Genomic DNA, 16,228 nt, shown 5'->3' on the forward strand with positions numbered 1-16,228 from the left:
GGTATCAGCAGGATTACCCACTGTGCCCTGGTGGGATGGCTGCAGAGTTCACTCCCCAGCCCTTCACACTTCTGGGATGCTTACCACAGCAGAAAAACTCAGGATTTAGATGCTAGGAAAACGAGCAAGCCCGACCCCTGGACTTTCAGCAAAATGCGAGCGGGAGAAGCCGTATTCCTCCCACAGAGATCCTGAAGTCGTCAAGTGGCCCATTGCTGAAGCAGGACTGTGCACTCAGGGAGTGTCTGCTTGGCCGGAAACATGGACACACACAGACGCAGCCATCCAGAGCCATAGCTGTCTACCCTAGAGTGAGGCTTCCCTCCTGCTCTGGGCCTGCACGGGTGCTGGAGGGACTCGGGCTCCTAAGAATGAAGCAGTTAACTGTCCTGAAACCAAGACGAAGCCACTGCGACTCCGTGTCACTCAGGAGATGGCAGCTTCCATCTAAACCTCACTTTCCCCGCTCCATTTCACTGCCAGTGTAAAGATGACAAAAGCAAAGATGTGTTAAAGCAAGCAGTGATCACTCAGCCATGCACTTACCACTGGTGACCAACGTGGGACGCCAGTAGCAACTCAGTTCATTGATTACAGATCTGGGCTGGAGAGATGGCTCAAAGGTTGAGAGCACTGACTGCTCTTCTAGAAGTCTTGAGTTCAATTCCCAGCAACCACACGGTGGCTCATAACCACCTATAATGAGGGTTGGTGCTGTTTTCTGGTGTGTCTGAAGAAAGTGACAGTGTACTCACATAAAGTAAGTAAATCTTAAAAAAAAAAAAAAGATTGGACTGGAGAGATGGCTTGGCCATTAGCAGCTTATACTACTCTACCAGAGGACCCACAGCTGTCTATAACTTCAGTTCCAAGGGACACCTCTGGCTTCTACAGGCGCACATTTTATGTACACACACACACACACACACACACACACACTCTGTTAAGGTAAAATTTCAAATCATACCTAGCCAAGTATGGTGACACACACCTTTAATCCCAGCACTTGGGAGGCAGAGGCAGAGGCAGAGGCAGAGGCAGAGGCAGAGGCAGAGGCAGAGGCAGAGGCAGAGGCAGAGGCAGAGGCAGAGAGGCAGAGGCAGAGAGGCAGAGGCAGAGAGGCAGAAAGACAGAGGCAGAGAGGCAGAGGCAGAGGTAGAGGCAGAGGCAGAGAGAGAGAGGCAGAGGAGGAGGCAGAGAGGTAGAGGCAGAGAGGCAGAGGCAGAGAGGCAGAGGCACAGAGAGGTAGAGGCGGAGGCGGAGGCAGAGGCAGGCAGATATCTTGAGAGTTGGGGCCAACATAGTCTACATAGTGAGTTCCAGGACAGCCAAGGGCTGTATAAAAAGACCCTGTCTCAAAAATCAGTCAAACAAAACCAAACCCATACATTTGGGTGGGTCTGTGAGGGCTTTTCTAGAAATGGTTGACAGAAGGATAAAGACCTGGGCTGGATGTGGGTGGAACTATCCCATGGCCCAGGGTTCTGAAGAGACGAAAAGGGGGAACAGAGAAAGTCAGCTGTGATGGCTAATACTGGCTGTCAACTTGACACACCCGGGAAGAGATAGCCCTCAGTGGGGGCTGCCTCAACCAAATTGGCTTGTGGGATTATCTATTGGGGTGCTTGTTTTGATTGCCAGTCGATGTAGGGGGGGGGGCTGGCCTTCTGTGTGTAGTGCCATTTCCTAGGGGAGCGTGGGGATCTTGGGCTGTGTGAGAGGGAGTCAAGGATGAACCCAGGAGCAAGCACATCGGCAGCTTCCCTCTGTGATGCCTGCTTCGACGCCCGCCTTGTGTTCCGGACTTGACTTCCACTGGGAAGGACCATAAGGTGTAAGATGAAAGAAACCCTGTCCTCCCCAAGTTTCTTTTGGTCGAGATGTTGCCCACAGCACCAGAGTTCAAACTAGAGCACGGCTGAGTGCCCCCCAACCCCCATGTCCTCCTCTGCTTCCGGATTCGCCCATGAGCACACAGAGCCTTACTCCTCTCAGAGAGGCCATTGAGGTAAAGAATTGCTTTTGTGTTGCTGGAACCTTTGGCTTCCCCTGGAATCTGAAAGCCGTCCAGTGGTTGCTGGAGTCTCCCAGGAAGGTGGGGAGACCAGTATTTCCTCACGGCCACAGCCTTTCCACATTTATAGAGCAGCAAACACTGGTGTATAAAATAAGACCCCACCGCCTCCCATGGCCGTCCTGTTTCCCGACTACAGAGGGATTAAAACGCTAGATTTATGCAGGAAGGTGGCAGGGCTGGGGGCATGCACCAGAAGGCTCATCGGCAGAGCCTCAGGAGGCAGGAGAGAGTCGGGGGTACAAATATGGACAGGACATGGAAATTATGGGGCCTTAGACCCAGCTAGCAATCCCAGAGTACGGAGGAACTATGGGAAAATACCAAAGTGAGTATTTGTGGAATTGTAATTCTGGGAGAAAAGGAAACAGGGCATGGGAAATATCTGAGAGTTCATGGCCAAGAATGTTTGGAGGGAACAAGGCGTCAGAGAGGCAGGCAGATAGTACAGGCAGGGAGTGACCCCACAGCACCCCAAGTGCAGCCTCTGCAGCTTAACCCGGAGGGGAAGGAGACCGAGAAAGGGTCTTACACGGAGGAATAAACCCCGAGGCTTACTCTGCATCAGAAACTACAAGAATGTGGTAAAATTAAAACATCATAAACGACTTAAACAAAAATATTTTTTAAAGATTTATCTTATTCATATGAGTACCCTGTAGCTGTCTTCAGACACACCAGAAGAGGCATCAGTTCCCATTACAGATAGTTGTGAGCCACCATGTGGTTGCTGGGAATTGAACTCAGGACCTCTGGAAGAGCAGCCAGTGCTCTTAACCGCTGAGCCATCTCTCTAGCCCCCAACAAAAAAAATCTTACAAATCACGATTTTTATACTGGGAAATTGTGTCTTTGAAAATTAAAAGGCAAGGGGGAGGCACTAGATGTGGACCAAGAGAAGGAAAACAGAGACACAAATCTATCCTAAAAGTAGGATCTTGTGAATGCTGGGTGCCAGGCTCTAGAGGACTATGATTCCTCGGGGCCTGGGGGGATATTGGCATGTGCAGCACAGAAAAACCCAGGTCTTCATCTCGACAGCGGCCACATGCTCGGGAGGGAATAGTTTGAAGAGCCACGAGTGTGTGCATCCCAGAGTGACTGCCAGGCTGCTGTTCTGTCAGAGTGGACTCTGCTGCGTGAGCTGAGGAAGCACGTGGGGTTGGTCTGAGCTGTGGAGGCTAACAAAGGCAGAAATAGTGTGTGTGTGTGTGTGTGTGTGTGTGTGTGACCAAAGTGAAATCCAACAGAACCAAAGCAGTCACACCGTAAGGCAGGACACAGTCTACACGTGATCACAGCTGCTCAGAACTACCCGGCGCTGGATGATGCCCGCAATCCAAGCGCAAGCTACCAGACAGAAAAAGCATACCAGGGTGAGCCAGAGAGAGAGGAAAAACCATGGGTGGGAAGTGATCTGTAGACAAGTCTTGGCTAGAGAGATGCCACGCGGGCGCTGCTCCTCCAGAGGACGTGAGTTCTGATCCCAGCCACTTGCAATTCTAGTGCCAGAGGATCAAGCGCCCCCTGCTGTTGTTGTTGGGCACTGCACACTCTCAGGCATACTCTGTGTGTGTGTGTGTGTGTGTGTGTGTGTGTGTGTGTGGTGTGTATGGTGTATGTGTGTGTGTTGGTGTGTGTGTGTGTGTGTGTAGTGTATGTGTCATGTATGTGTGGTGTGTGTGTGTGCTGTGTGTATGTGGTGTGTGTGTGGTGTGTGTGTGATACATGTGTGTGTGATGTATGTGTGTGTGTGTACATTTTGTGAGACACAAAATTTTTAAAAATATAAGTAAATAAATAATCCTCTTGATAGAACTGATGGATCCAGGCATAAAAACAAACTGACTTCTATTTGTTCAAGGTGCTAGAGTCCAGAATGAATGTGTGAAGGCACAACATAATTAAATATGGCCAGAACCAAGCGTCTAGGGATGAAGATTGTGGTAATTAATGCCTGAGGAGGCCCTGCTGACAAACAGCGGGCCGGAGAGTAGGGCATAACAACACCCAAGGGAAATGCTCAGCATGCCCCAGTGGCTCAGCGAAAAAAGTTCCAGGGAGGCTTACCCATCACTCATTGCAGCAGGCATTCCTGTCACATTGATACCGCAGTTACAGAAAACCAAGAAAGACACCCAAAGTAAGCTCCTCCCCTCCGCCACACAAAAGGGGAAGTTTGTCTGATGGAAACACTTGGAATGCTGTAACCTGTAGATTCTGAATGCCCACCCTGGCCAGACACTTGTGGAACACTTGTATAAAACAGCTCGTCACAAAACCATTGAGGAAGGCTCAGCAAATGTCAGCGACTAAATACAAACCGAAGCATTCGTCCACATTGACAGACAAGTTAGAACTCTAAGATCTGTGCGGACAGTTTGAAGAATCAGTTTGGTGAATGAAATCAGACCGTGGGGAAAGTGTTTGAGACAAGATCTCAGCCTGGATTGGCCTCAAACTTGCTCCGCAGCTAAGGATGACCTTTGACCTTCCGTTTTCCTGCTTTCACCTTTTGAGTTCTGAGATTCAAGTGTGAAGCGCCACACCTGGCTTTACCCAGGTGTGGTGGCTGATCTTGGTTGTCAACTTGACAGGCCTGAGAAGAGGAAAATGCTGGTTGGCCTGTGGGCATGTCTCTGGGGCCTTTTTGTTTTAATTGCTATTTGACGTGTGTGTGTGTATGTGTGTGTGTGTGTGTGTGTGTGTGTGTGTGTGTACCTGATGTGGTCTCTCCCCTCAGTGAAGGACTGTGACCTATAAGCCAAAGAAACCATTTCCTGCTCCAGGTCACTTTCGGTCAGGGTTTATCACACAACATCAGAAAGAAAACTAGGACACTGTGGAATTTTATAAAATATTTAGAACTCCCTTGCCTAACAATACAGCACAGATTTTTTTTCCAGAGAGTATGGCTTAATCTTATGTGAATATTGCAATGCAAACATCCTTCCATGTCTCCCTATTTTGTCCTACACTGTGCTCATAAAGATCGTCTGTTTCAGTACAATCACAAGTGATAATGTGGCCCGTCTGGGTGTGACTGCGGGAGCACTGGCCACCGGAGCAGAGCACCTTCTGCCTTCTTTGGTTGAAAGATCCAGATTTGGAAAGAAAGACAGGGCAGATGCTTCCCAGCTTAATGAGTGGTTTTTATTAAATTTTTACTTTGTGTGTGTGTGTGTGTGTGTGTGCGCGCGCGCGCGCCAAAAGGTGTATGTGGAGATCAGAGGCCAACTTGTGGGATTTTGTATTTCCTTCCACTATGTTGGTCCTGGGTTTGGAATTCTGGCCATGAACATGTTGGTGACAAGCAACTTTGCATGTTTTAGAATTTTTGTGTGATTGCTGTTTTTAGAGATTTTTGTTTATGTATATGTGACAGGATGTGGTTTCTGTGGAGCACAGAAAACAGTGTAGGATCCCCTGGAACTGGAGCTGCAGAATGTTGGGAGCCATCCAGCATGGATCCCGAGGACCAAAGTTGGGTCCTCTGCAAGATCAGCAACACTGAGCCATCTCTCCAGACCCCCATGGAAAGGGTTTTTTTGTTTTTGTTTTTGAGTTTTAGATGTATCAGCTCCCATTTCATCTGTGTGGAAATCTTTACAGGGTTTGGACACAGAACATTAGAGACCAGTCTTTAGGCGGGGCAGAGCTCTCTCTAGCAAGAGACCTTGGAGAGGTAGGAAGAGACCCAGCCAGGCCTCAGAGTCTCAGGGTCCCATGAGTCGAACTCTCCCCAGCCCCCATTGGGGGCTGTGCCTGACTTTGGTTCCCCTCAGGCCTCTCTCCATCTGTCTCGACTGCCAGGAGGTGAACACTTGATCAGGGGTTATGTTTATCAGCAAGAACTACCCGAAGAAATTATACACATTTTATGAAGAAGTTAAATGTATGTATATGTGACAGGATGTGGTTTCTGAAGAAATTATACACATTTTATGAAGAAGTTAAGTGTTCTTATCATATATAATTTTTGAAGTAAATATTAGAGGTTTTTTTTTTTTTTAATTAACCAAAACTCTCCAGAGTTATCCATTGTTTGCGGATCTTTGAGGAGCAAAGTTGACTTGCTTCGTATCTGAGGATGAGCTGAACTTTGGATCCTCCTGTCTGTACCTCTGAGTACTGGGATTACTGACATACGCCACCGTGTGTGCTCTACGCAGTGACAGAGATGGGACCGAGGGCTTTGTGGATGCTAGGCCGTCAGTCTGCCATCTGTTCTAAAATTAAGCATCTACTTTGCCTCAGTCTGTTTGTGCCACTGTGACAAAATAGAACAGATGGGTAATCAATAAAGAACAGACAGTTATTACTCGCCGTGCTGGAGGCTGGGAGGCTGAGATCAAGGCGTCAGCAGGCCTGGTGGTCCAGGGAGGACTCAGTCTTGCTCAAGATGGTCTTGGAGTAATTTGTCCTCACAGGGTAGAGCACCCCATCCTGGCAGGAAGAGGGGGCACACGGGCACAAAAACCTGTCTTGAAGAGTCTCCATCCACTCATAAGGGGAACGCTCATGGCCTGCTCACTCTCCGAGGCTCCGCACCTCCCTTCCCTCACTGTCTGTGAAAGCCCAGTATGTGGAGTCTGGAGATCATCAAGCCATGACTAAAGCGACTGAGGGTCAGACTGTCTGAATTCCTAGTTTTAGGTGGATGCTGGGGCGAGTGATTGTTGTCTTCTTGCTGTGCACCTGAACCAAAATGGGCTCTGGTGTGTGTCTGTGAGGGTGTGTGTGTCTGTCTCTGTTTGTGTATATGAGGGTGTGTGTCTGTCTGTCTCTGTGTGTATGCATCTGTCTCTCTGTGTGTGTCTGTCTCTGTGTGTATGTGAGGTTGTGTGTCTGTCTCTATGTGTGTAAATGAGGGTGTGTGTCTGTCTGTCTCTCTGTGTATGCATCTGTCTCTCAGTGTGTGTCTGTCTCTGTGTGTATGTGAGGTTGTGTGTCTGTCTCTGTGTGTATGTGAGGTTGTGTGTCTGTCTCTGTGTGTATGTGAGGTTGTGTGTCTGTCTCTGTGTGTATGTGAGGTTGTGTGTCTGTCTCTGTGTGTATGTGAGGTTGTGTGTCTGTCTCTGTGTGTATGTGAGGTTGTGTGACTGTCTCTGTGTGTATGTGAGGATATGTCTGTCTCTGTGTATTTGTGAGGGTGTGTATATGTGTGAGGATGTATCTATGTATGTGTGTTTGAGCACATGCACACATGAGTGACAAATAAGCCAGCAAGCCAGGGGGAGAGAGAGAGAGAGAGAGAGAGAGAGAGAGAGAGAGAGCGAGCGCATGCGCATGCCTATGGATGCACATGTAGAAGCCTGGAGCCAACCTTGGGTATTATTCCTCAGGTCTCCGTCCATCTTGGTTTTTAGGCAAGGTCTCTCGTTGGTTTAGGCTGATAGGCCAGCTAGCCCCAGGGACCTGCCTTCCTCGTGCTGGGATGTCATGTGTGTGCTACCATGTCAGCCTCTTTTGCCTGGCTGACTTTGGTCCTTAAGCTTGCCTGGCCAGTATTTTTCAGACTAAGCCCTTTCCCCATCCCCAAGGAACTTAGATTTTCTAAAACTATGGGTGTCTGTTCTACCCAGAAGCCACCGTGCCTCAAGTAAGGCTTTACCTAGCAACTCAGGTAAGCACTGGAGCTGCCGGACTTCTGCTTTCTCGTTGAAACCCTGCTGGAGTCACATTCCTCCGGCACCAAACTCTAGGGGCGGGAAGGGGAGCCCCAGCATAGGCAGGGAGTCACTTCCATGTCCGGGAGGTGTGACCTGCCTGTCTGGGGCCTGGGGCTTCAGAGCTGACCTTTCCAGGAAGTAAGACACTCCCCAGCTCCCCTGCAGGCTCTGTGAGTCCCTTCTCTCCAAGCCATCCTTGTCACATGCCTCTAAACTCTCCCCCAGTCCCTACTGTGGTCTGGAGAAAAACCCAGGTCTTTCTGGTGTATCTGGTCCAGCCGCCTTAAACATGCTTAAGGCGAGGATCTGCCCCTTCGCTGAGGTCTCTGAGTCACGCACAGGCCATCACCAGGCTTCTGCCTCAAAGCCTTTTCCCAGGACTTTCATTCTGGGGTCCAAGTGTTAGTTTTTAAAAGTCGGGCTCTCTCAAAAGCTATCAAACAATCCATTGGGCCTTTCTTTTTCTTTTTAAAGGTTTATTTATTTATTATGTATAAGTTCACTGTGGCTGTCTTCAGACACTCTCTCTTCTCTTTTCAGCCCCACTTGCTCCAGCCCAAAGATTTATTTAGTTGGTCACTTCTGGTGTGTCTGAAGAGAGCCATATCATATGCATAAAATAAATAAATAAATCTTTTTTTTTTTGGATTTGGTTTTTTTGAGACAGGGTTTCTCTGTATAGCCCTGGATGTCCTGGAACTTACTCTGTAAACCAGGCTGGCCTCGAACTCAGAAATCCACCTGCCTCTGCCTCCCAGAGTGCTGGGATTACAGGCGTGTGCCACCACTGCCCAGCAATAAATAAATCTTAAAAAAGATTTATTTAGTTATTTATTTTATGTCTACAGACACACCAGAAGGCATCAGATCTCATTACGAATGGTTGTGAACCACCATGTGGTTGCTGGAATTTGAACTCAGAACCTTTGGAAGAGCAGTGAGTGTTCTTAACTGTTGAGCCATCTCTCCAGCCCCACGGGGTCTTTCAAACCAAGGATTCAAAGGCTGTTATCAGGCTTGGCCACTCAGAGGTCACAATTTCCCCTGCTTTCCTGTGATATAGCCTAGGCCGCATGGCAGAGGTGGCTGACTCTGCCCCAGTGACCAGAATGAGCAGGCTGTCACTCACAATGCCAGTCATGGTACCAGGACCATTCTCTGAGGCAGGTTGGCAAGGCCAATCTTAGGGGAAGTACCTCTTCTGTGTGTGTGTATGTGTGTGTTTGTGTGTGTGTAGACACACACATTCTGCATGGGGGTGATCAGAATGCTAGGAAGGATGGAGAGGGGACAATGCAGAAGCCTTTCCCCATGCCTCTGCTGATTTCACAGGAGACCCTAAACCCAAAGGGTTTCTGAAGTCTGAAGTCAGGCACCACTGCCTGGCAAAAAATTTTTAAAGGTAGAGGAAGATTAGAAGAATTGTACAATGAACAGCTCCAAGGACCACAGTAGGCTTGGTCTCTGTTACATCTTTGTCGTGGAGTACAAGGTCTCCGGATGTTCTGATGGGCAAACGAAGCAGACAACGCCCCCTTTGTGGGCCTGTATGGTCTGAGCCTGTATAATCTCAACTAAAGAGTTCAGGTAAGTGTGGTTACTGTTGGGCTCACCCCTAAGAGACTGGAAAGCGCAGTCATCACAGCTGACAGAGCAGCCTGGGGCCAGGAATGTCTGCAAAGCGAGCTGCAGCCTTGATAAGTTCTGGTGTGGCAGATCTGAGAGTGAGTGCTGTCCTTAGCTTCATATTGTGCAACTTGCCCAGAGTCACACCCAGCTGAAATGACTGTCATTTCCCTCTTCCTTCCTTCCTTCCTTCCTTCCTTCCTTCCTTCCTTCCTTCCTTCCTTCCTTCCTTCTTCCTCCCCCCGCCCCCGTGTGCGTGTGCATGTGCGTGTGCGTGTGCGTGTGCGTGTGCGTGTGTGTGTGTGTGTGTGTGTGTGTGTGTGTGTGTGTTCAAGACAGGGTATCTCTGAGTAGCCCCGGCTGTCTTGAAACTTGCCCTGTAGATCAGGCTGGCCTCAAATTCATAAGAGAGCCACCTACTTGTGCCTCCTGAGTGCTGGGATTAAAGGCATGAGGTAAAACACTTTTTAAGGTAGAGAAAAGTTAAAAGTTTTGTGCAACAAACAACATGTGCCCCCCACCTAGATTCCAAAACCACCTAATGCCTGACTCCTGGGTGTGGTTCTCAGAGATCATAGGAGCACCCACAGCTCCACGACATATCCCAGGGGTGTGTTTTCTGATATGCTTTCCTGAGGATAATTTGTCTGTGTGACAGTTTATACCATTATGAGAATGAAAATTGCTTTAATTCAATAACACTATATCATGTATTTTTTTTTATGTTCAAATTCCCTGGATTATTCCAAATATCTTTTTTTATACCTGTTTTCTGATTCTGGAGCCAGTCTCATTTTACTTCCTGAGTTTCAGATCTGCCCATCCCCAGTGTGCCCCAAACCCATCAGGAACTTTGGGGTTTGTGTAAAGAATGCCGCGGGGCTTGATTGCATATAGAATGTCATCGTTGGTCACCATGTGGACCAAGGGGACATCCCTCCGTTGCTGATCTGGGATGTGGCTCTGTGGTAAGCCAGGGATCACTCATGGATGTGGCTCTTAGACCTCTGTCTAGTCCATTGATCTCAGATTGCCTTTCTCAGCTAGAAGTCAGAGCTTTGGGTCCGTTCTTGACCAGCCATGGTCTCTCTTGGACATGCTGTTGCTGGTGTTGCTGTCCTTTCCTAGTCAATACAACTCTTACCGGGTACCAACTGGGATAGTGATTACGTGAGCCAATCAGGGGACAAATAATGACACTTCTGACACTAGGTCTCAATTGAGTCATCTTTTTATTACTTTTTAAAGTTTATTCTCAATCCTCTCTCCTCTGTGTTCTCTGTCTCTCTGTCTCTCTCTCTCTCTGTTTCTGTCTCTCTCTGTCTTTCTGTCTGTCTGTCTGTCTCTCTCTGCATGTGTGTACATGTGCTGCAGAGGCATCTTTCTTCTTTTTTTGGTTTTTTCGAGACAGGGTTTCTCTGTATAGCCCTGGCTGTCTTGGTACTCACTCTGTAGACCAGGCTGGCCTCGAACTCAGAAATCCACCTGCCTCTGCCTCCCGAGTGCTGGGATTACAGGCGTGCGCCACCACCGCCTGGCTTCAGAGGCATCTTTCAAGGAGTCACTTTTCTCTCCCCTTTTTGTGGTTCCAGAAAGTTGAACTCAGATCACCAGGGTTGCCGACAAGCACCTTTACCTTGCTGGTCCTAAGGCACATTTTAATTTTAACTTGTGGGGTTGAAGCTGTGGCTCAGCAGTTAAGAACACTGGCTGCTCAGTTCCCAGTACCTACATGGCAGCTCACAACTTCCTGTAACTCCGGTATCGGGGATCTCAATACCCTGTCCTGGCCTCTGAGGGCACCAGGACACAAACATACACACTGGCAAAACACTCATACATGGAAATAAAATTAATTTCAACTTGTTCATGTTGTATTTTTGATAATGTTTTCATATCTTGTGCTTATTTTTATTTTGATGATGACATTTTTGGTTTAAGTTATTATTATTGGTATTTACTAATGAAGTTGATCGTAACTTTATGGTTTTCCCTTCACAGATAGCCTGTATATACCTGCTGCTCTGTTGTTTTCTTTTTCTTTTTTGTCTTTTGTGGGAGGAGATATTTCCGCACACACAATCAGAATTCAGTTCTTCCTTTTACATCTTTATGCCTTTTAATTCTCCGGACTTTTACCCGTGATCTCTTACTGCTGTGGAACACAGTTCCCACAGTGAGCATTTTATCTCAGTCACAGGTAGCATTGTCTGCTTGTGGGTTTTCTGACCTCTGGGCAGTTCAGTAGGGGTCTGAGGATGTCACCTCTGGCCACTTCACAATAAGCAGTCATGAAGCCCACTAGCTTTAGTGTCTCTGGCTACACTTTCTCTTCCCAGTGATCACCTGCCTGTCTGTGACACCTGAGAACAGGGCTGAGTCCCTATGGCGCCGAGGAAACCTCAGAAGCAGCTGCAACCCCACAGGGGAACATCTGAGCCATCTTGAGCTCGTTATGGGCTGCCAGACATAAGCAGAGGGTCATCTGGTGGCCACTCCACCCCTGCAGGAGGAGGGTGCTGAGCTGATGGGACAGAAAGGAGGGTGAGACTGTTTCAGACCAGAGACTGGAACTCTCTCTCTCTCTCTCTCTCTCTCTCTCTCTCTTTATTTATTTATTACATGTAAGTATATTGTAGCTGTCTTCAGACTCCTCAGAAGAAGGCATCAAATCTCATTGTGGATGGTTGTGAGCCACTATATGGTTGCTGGGATTTGAACTTAGGACCTTTAGAAGAGCAGTCAGTGCTCTTAACCGCTAAGCCATCTCTCCAGCCCTCTGGAACTGTGCTTCTTGGTGGTTGTTGTAAGTGCTGGACTATATATAACCCAGATCTATAGCTTGAAGCCCATCCTAAGAAGACTCAGTGTGAAGGCACCAGGTGTACCCAGGAAGGATCTTACCTGAACCCCAACCCCAAGACTTTGTGAAATAAAAATGTGTTGTTTGAGCCCCTCCATCTGTTGCCTCAACCAAGCAACGCAAGTGGTAATCTGCTATAGAGATTTCCCAAGCCTGACGTCAGATTTGCAAGGTTGCAGACTGGAGCTTGACAGTGCATAGGAACAGGTGGGTTCTGTACACCAGATCAGTAAGAGGCTGTTGTACCATCGAGATCACCAGATCACCAGCCAATGTAAAGAAGTCAGGGGTGCAGTCCTCGCCCCTGATTCCTTTTGCCAGCACAGCTGCTCTCTTGGGTGGAGACACTGTTACGTGGACTCAGGAGAGGGGCTTCCCTTGGGCCAGTTCTGGCTGGTATATGAAGATCTGTCTTCAGCAGGCATCACATACTGTCCCTTACTAGTGTCCCCAGAAGCTGAACCCAGTCCTGGAATCCAAGTCCATGAGCTTCCTCCACCAGACTTGTGTCTACTGGGACGGTCTACTGGCTGAGCCCTCTGGCTGTGCTCATTGGTGGGTTCTTCCTAAGATGTGGAGATGAATGGGCTAGGGAGCCTCTGGGCATTAGAGATCTCCCAGTTCCCCCTTAGGAGCAACCACACCTCTCCTGAGTCCTCTACAGGATCACACCAAGCCCCTGGGTACATGAGCGCTCCCATCCCAGCAGAGTCACCTTCCTTGGTGTGTGCTGTTTCCAAGGCTTTAGACGTACCTGTCACTGTACCCACCCCACTGGGATCCAGTTCTTGGGAGTGGGTCCCACTGCCCACCCCTCCTGGGCAGAGTGAATCACAAATGTGGAAGGCGGGACACACAGTGGATGTGCAGACCTTTTGATCCTGGCTCTCCCGGTTCCCGTTTGGCTGGGAGGTCAGTACAGCTGAGGCTGGCAGAGACTCACATTGTGTAGCTTCCTCAAACCGTGGTTTAGAATCTGGGTCCCGGAATGGCACTGTGCTGTTAGTAGGACGTAGAGAGGCCGGCCTGTAGACTGTAGCAGACGTTAGCATCGAGGAGCAAGAGTGGAGCAGTTGACCTCACCCAGTGCTTCAGCCAGGTTCAGGGCTGGAGTTCTGCAAACTGAGGCACCACTGAGGACATGCTCTCCACTGGCTAAGTTCCTTGTAAATCTCGAGCTTCGATGGATTCGGGAATGTGTGGGTGACCCTGCCCTCCCACTGGTGGAGTTGCCAGCCTCTTAGCTAGGCTGCAGGACCCCGAGGGCACAGAGGCCTTCTGGAAAGGCTACCCAGATCTCTCCACCAGGTTTTATAATAGACAGCAGGCTTGCCTAGTGTGCATGGAGTCCCGATTCCAGCTCCAGCACCATGCAGAGCTGGCATGGTGGCTCATGCCTGTAACCCCAGCACTTGAGAGCATGAAGAGTCTTGAACTATGTAGCAAGACCTTATCTTAAGCAAACACTCTGTTTCTTGTCTCTTCTTTGAACTGTGTTCTCTGGTCCCTGAGCTGAGGGAGTTCTGCCTGGAGCTCTGTTCTGTACTGGTGATGGTAGGGCAGGGCTCCCTCTATACACACACACACACACACACACACACACACACACACACACACACACACACACATTTGCTAATGCTGTCTAGACAGACTTGAAATTAAATTATTAAATTTAGTTCTTGGACACTCCTAGGAAGCCATGTTTCTTAAGGAGTGCTGGATCCTCCTTAGGTAATAGCTTTTAACATCAAGTTCCAATTTTTCCAGGCCCATTCGATAGCTGTATCTTCTGTCAAGAATGTGTCAAAAAGACCAAACATGGTCATTTAAACATGCTTCTCATTGTGAAATCATAGCTACAACAACAAAGATGCTTATGGAAGGAAACTTTTCACACAGGACTAACTTTACTGCCCCTGAGGACAGGACAGAGGATAGAGATGAAAATCATTTGTGTGAGGCCAGAGAGATGACTCGGCAGTTATGAGAGACGCTCCTCTTGTAGAAGACAGGAGTTCGGTTCCCAGCAGCCAAGTCACGGAGCTAACAATGCCTGGAATTGCAGCGCCAGGGGTTTGAGATACAGAAGAGATATTTAAAAGGCAGGTGCCAGAGAGGACTTAGAACCCTCGTAGGCAGAGCATGACTGTAGAGCACCGCTCCAGGTTCTGTGGTTGTGGGACCAGGTAATGGCCATAGCCACACTGTGGTGGTAGCTACGTGAGTGTATCCATAGAATACATAGAATACATACATACCCTAGCTCACACACATGCACACACACACACACACACAGACACACACACACACATACACATGCGCGCACACACACATGCATACACATGCACACACATACACATACATGCACACACATGCACACATGCATACACATGCACACATACACACATGCATACACATGCACACACATACTGTACCATAGAGGCACATGAACATACCCCCAATACACCATGCCACAGCCCTCCCATACACACCACACATGCACCACACATTGTACAAACCTACCTTCCTACCTACCTGCCTACCTCTCTCTCTGCTCCCCCTTACATACATTGTCTGTAAAAACTTGGAGAGAGCCACATTGTACATCTGGTTTCGTTACTAGCTTCCCACTTTTAGAGGCTTGTATTGAAAATGCTCTCTGGTTGTGTGGGCGGCTCTCCTGGGTGTGGGGCTCATGGAAACTATTCTTGATACATACTGTGAGTGTACAAGTGTTTCACAGAAGTTTTTCTCTTCTTCTTCTTTAGGCACAAAGGTTTATGTAACATACATTCTCTCCGACAGTGAGCATGCATCCTCTGCTCATGGGCCAGTTTTGAAAAGTGGTCTCTACGGGCTCCATCAGCTGATCGTGTCAGTGGCCAGCGGCCTCGAGTTCTTGGCTATTGAGAAGCACATTCTTCTGTAGCACTGTGGCGAAGGAGAGAGTCAGAGCGAATTTTAACTCCCTTTGGAAGCAGTAAGAGAGGAAGTGCTCTCCTGTAGAACTCGTGGGACACAGCAAGGGCTCTCTCCAGAGGGAGTGGGAGCTTAATGGGAGGGGGGAGGGTGGAGGAGTCTTGGAACAAGTGAGGTATGCTGAGGACCTGCAGGGGACTGAGAGGCCAGCCTCCTGTCAAGGCAGGGCAGTTACCCAGAATTCTGGTTGCTGGCAGGAGCAGTGCGACTCCTGAGTTTTGGTCAGGAGCTCAGAGTCATTCTCTGTCAGTGGCAGGGGCTTCAAATTTGCATCTTGGCCCTCCAACCAGAGTCTCTGGAGCAGGGGCAGGGCAGATGCTGTGCATGGAGGGTTTGTGTTACAGACGAGGTTCCCTGAGTTCTGGAAACAGCCCTTATGGGATAACAGACCTACCCAAACTTTGTTCCACAGGAAGACATGTTTTGAAATCTGTTAGCCAGCCAGAAAATTTGCCCTCAGCCCAGGAGAGGAGAGGAGAGGAGATTTCTGTCTTCTTAGGCAATTGCTATTAAACATATCTATGTATAAGTATATATCTATATATTTATTTTTTGTGATAAGTCCTTGCTATGTATGCAGTCAAGTTGTCTTTGAACTCCTGAGCTTCTTGCTTCTTCCTCCCAGTAAGTAGTGGGATTATGTTCAGTAGTCGGTCCATGTTCAGGTACAAAATACTTTTGGTAGGCAGGGGAGGAGCAAAAGTTGTGATGTCACCGGTGGGATGCCCATAAAAGTGAGTGAGCGCCCTGCAGAGTCATGGAAAGGCCAAGGCAAGCCGGGGCCGGGGCTCACTTGGTGAAGTGTTTGCTTAGCATGCACAAAGCCCTGGGTTCAGTTCTCAGCCCTGCAAAAAACCAAGAACGGTGGCGCACACCTGTGCTTCCAGCACTGGAAGAGTGGAGGAGGCAGGGGGATAAATTCATGGTTGTCCCCGGCTATATAGGGAGTCTAGGGCAGCCTGGGCTCCATGAGACCCTGTCTCAACAAATGAATGAATGAATGAATGAATGAAG

Source organism: Apodemus sylvaticus, chromosome 18 (assembly GCF_947179515.1).
Source record: "Apodemus sylvaticus chromosome 18, mApoSyl1.1, whole genome shotgun sequence".
Taxonomy (NCBI): domain Eukaryota; kingdom Metazoa; phylum Chordata; class Mammalia; order Rodentia; family Muridae; genus Apodemus; species Apodemus sylvaticus.